Below are 4,652 nucleotides of genomic sequence, written 5' to 3'. Positions count from 1 at the left end.
TTCTTTTTTCCTACTTAGTCATCAAATCTGATGTGAATTTTACACTCACAGCAATCTCAGGACTAGCCACATTTCAATAACCACATGTGGCTGGTGGCTACCATCTTGGATAGCATAATTCTACATCGAACTTCTAGGCTTCCCAAACTCTCTCCTTTTCTTTTGCAGAACAATTTAGCTATGTTCAAGCTCTTCCCAAAGTACATACAGTCACCCTCCTCCATCACCAAGGCCAACAAAGACCCTCCTGTTATCAGAATTTTCCCTCCAAACAATAGGAGGTTATGAAAAACAAATTAATGAATGTGTGGAAAGCTTGGTTGTTGCTGTGACCCAGAACCAAGATCTATACTGCCTGATCATTGATGTCCCAAGGACACTGGTCCCGTATCCCTCTCTTCCAATCTTCACCGTTGCCCTTTAATCTGAGATTTCCATGGCCCCACATCCAGTGTGGCTGTACCTACTCCTCTCCCCTCTCCGTACCTCTCACACTTGCCCCCCCTTTCCCTTCTGTCTCCCCAACAGAGAGCTCTCAGGCTCATGGCCACACTAACCCACAGCTTCTGCCGTTCAGCATGTGGGACCCCTGCTTGCAGAGAACCGAAGTTGCTCAAAGAGTCCTCAAACACGCCATGAGGTTCTGGAGAAGGCAGGCAAAGTGAGAACAAAGAGAACCCTTTTCTCTCACCAGGAGGGGACCAGGTGGAAAGGGGAAAGCGAACTCCAGGGACTGGGGAATTGAATCTGAGATAGCAGAGCACACTGGTTAAGAACACACATGGAATGAGATGGTCTAGGTTCAAATTCAGTTCCAGCACTCACCAGCTATACAACCTTGGGCAAGGCACTTACCCTTACTCTGCCTCAGCTTCCCCTTCTCTACATAGGGATAATAGTAGCACCTACCTCATAAGGTCACTGGAGAATTACATGAGTTAAGGTAGCACAAACAGCAGAGTAAAATACGTACTTGTCAGTTCATAGAATGTACACCAGGAATGAACCGTAATGTGAACTACGGACTTTGGATGGCAATGTGTGTTGATGGGGTTTCATTGGTTGTAATGACTGAACCCCTCTGGGACGGAGTATGGACAGCTGGGGTTCACGTATGGGGCGGGAGAAATCTCCGTTCTTTCCACTAAATTTTGCCATGAACCTAAAACTGCTCTAAAATGTACCTGAAAAATATATTCCATTATTTATAAATACATGTATATGCTTTATATGTTATATGTAATATGTATCACACAAGTAAAAAGCATAGATATATAAATATGTATATATAATACAAACATATATAACATATAAATAATGAAAATACATATAAATAATCTATTACATATGAAAATAAAATATATATATTTCATGACTTAAAATCAACTAACCCATGACTCCTCTTCACTGAAGCTTAAGGGACATGTGGATTGGCCACATCTCTGCCACTGTCCCATCACTGTCCTGATTCTGAGACCTGATGAGTGCAGGCATGGGTGGCAGGCCCCTGACCGGCACAGGGAGTCACCTCCTGGCCAACTGGCTCCAAGGTCACCCTGCCATGTGTGTGTCCAAGCTATTCCTGGAGCTTCCATCCAAGCCGGGACCGCACCCAGCTCTGGCTCACCAAGGGCTGGCTCAGACTGGGTCACGCCGGGCTCAGCCCTGCCGCGGACACTGCCCAGCACCCCGCCGCTCAGCCCGGCTCGTGCCGCTTGTGCCGCAGTGAGCGGAGCCGTGGAGTGGTTCTGCTTGCCGGCCTCACAGCAGCCTGCTCCGGCTCACTGCACGGAATCTCTGCCCCCGTGCTCCTGCCAGCTATTCAGCTCCCACTCCGGGGAGCTCACCCGCAGGCAGGCCGGCTGTTTGCGGCCCTTGCCTGGCCGTCATCAATTCTCCCCACTCTTCCTCATCTGTAAAGTGGGTCCACGAAGGGGGATTCGAAAGCATGTCTCAAAATGTCTCAAAATTACCCCTCTGGGGACTTTGCTTATCACACTCATGCACAAGGGTGTGGCATGACTTCATCACAATTCTCCCGAAACTGCTAAAGCACAGTTTGTGTTCGTAAAAGACCGGAAACAACTAAAACGCCCATCATGAGAAAGCTGGTAAAAGTGATTATAGAGAGCATTCCACCGAACAGAGAGGACGATCTTTAGGCACAGGTGATGGAAAGAACTTCCTGATGTAGGAAAGCCAGGTCAGAGCAGTGTATGATGAATGTCATCATATATGTGGAGGAGGAGGGGAAAGACTGTTTATGTATAAAGATCTCTGAAATGACAAAAAACTAATACCGAACTAATATATATATTTTATACATATAACCAACTTATATATATTAGTTTAGTATTACTAAACTAATGGTTATATATATATAATATATATTATATATAAATAAATATATTATATATAATATATAAATAAATATAATATATATGATATATTTATATATAAATATATATATAAATATTATATATATTATATAATATATATAATATATAATAATATATATAATAATATATATAATATATTAATATATAAATATATAAATATAATATAAATATATATAAATATATTATATATATAATATATATAAATAAATATATATAAATATATAAATATAAATATATAAATATAATTTAATATATAATATAAATATAAAAAATATATATTTTTATATATAAATATAAAATATAAATAAATATATAAATATAATTTTATATATAAATATAAAATATATATATATATATTTATATATATATATATTTTGGAGAGGGCAAGGGTGAGGAATGAGAACTGGGCAGCCAGGGACTAGGATAGATCAGAATCCCATCATATGTCTGCATTTTTTTTTAAAGGTTTATTTATATATTTCGGAGAGAGAGAGAACAGAGGGAGAGGGAGAAGCAGACTCCCTGCTGAGCAGAGACCCCCCAACGTGGGGCTCGTTCCCAGAACCCCAAGATCATGACGTGAACAGAAGGCAGATGCTTAATGGGGACTGAGCCACTCAGGCATCCTGCCTCTTTGTACTTTTTGATGTTTGAACCACGAATCTATTTTAAGAAGACTCTACCTAGGTGATGGAAATAAGCTGTTCTTTCTACCTTACGGGGATGGTGACAGCTTTCTGAATGTAAGGACTGGGGAAACTGATCTCCCTTCCTCGTTGGGGAGCAGTTCGAGGTAGGGCTGATGAGCTGACTTCCTGCAACAGCGTTCTCTTCTGTTACTGACAGAAACTTCTCACCGTGCACCAGGTTTCTTGCTGCTCTGCTAGGACTCAGCCTCTGTTTTTCCTTGAGCCTCATTGTGGTGAGTGATGTCTTTGTGGGTAGATCACAGGGGTGGGCACGTTAAAGGGAATATTCAGCGTTGTTCTGCTTACATGGGAACTTCTAGTGCAGGTCCTTGAAATCTGCATTCTAGAAACTCCACATTACTAGCTCATGGATGAACAGAATTACAAAGTAGCTAGAAGTTAGAACTGAAAGAGTTGGCAAAGCTCAAGTCCCTTATTTTACAGATCAGTAGACCATGGAGTAGAGAGGTCATGTGGCTCCTTCAGAGTCACGTGTGTTAGCCAGCACTGGAGAAAAGCACATTGCCCTGTTTTTCTTCCCAGGTTATCCAGTTATAAAAGACAGACTGACTAAATGAAAGAAAATAATTTCAAAAAGATGCTTGGCTAAATGGTGTCAGAGAAAGGGAAAAGAATTAAAAATATTCCAACAACTCAAAGCAAATCTCTTCAACACACCAAACTTTCTACTTACAGGACACTTGACTTTCCAGTGTCCAGAATCCCCCTGTCCTTTCTGAGAAAGCAAGGGGGTACATGCCATTTCTACATGGCCTTCTGAATATACAGTGTGGCAGAAATGGTTTGTTGCCCATCAAAAATTCAAGCTCCCTCTCCATTGTGTAGAACTATCACCAATAACCACATTTATAAGCCTTCCGTACATGCGGTTGGGGCCGTGACTAGTTCTCTCTCCAAGAGAAGGAAGGTGGAGGTGAGGAGGACCTTTCTGGGACAGCTCATTGAAGAAGTGAGCTTGCCTTTTTCATGCACTCTTTCTTCATGCACTGGCTAAAAGCAGAAGCGTCTGAGACCTGTGGGCTATCAGAATCTCAAGAAGGGAGTGGCCCGGAGTCCTGAATTGAGCACGTGCAGGAAAACTGCCCATTGCCCAGAAATAACCTGCCTTGGACTGCTACTGTTAGTAAAATAACTTTCAGTGTGTTGCTACAATAAAATTTTGGAATTTGCTTATGTTATTCTCATCAATCAGTGCACAAGGTTATTTCAGCTGGGTCTCAAAACAAGTCCCTAAATCTCCACTCTAAAAAAGAATCACTGAGTGAATGCCTGGGTGGCTCAGTCCTTTAAGCATCTGTCTTCGGTTCAGGTCATGATCTCAAGGTCCTGGGATCGAGCCCCACGTTGGGCTCCCTGCTCAGCAGCGAGTCTGCTTCTCCCTCTCCTTCTGTGACCTCTCTCGCTCTCACTCTCTCCTAAATAAATAAAAATCTGAAAAAAAAAAAAGAGAGAATTACTGAGTAATGGGAGAAAAAAAATACTATTTCTGTTTTTAGTTCTGTGGGTTACCTCTAGAACTCTCCCTAATATGTCGCAATTTACT

Source organism: Neovison vison, chromosome 9 (assembly GCF_020171115.1).
Source record: "Neovison vison isolate M4711 chromosome 9, ASM_NN_V1, whole genome shotgun sequence".
Taxonomy (NCBI): Eukaryota; Metazoa; Chordata; class Mammalia; order Carnivora; family Mustelidae; genus Neogale; species Neogale vison.
Note: the sequence above shows the minus strand (reverse complement) of the source record.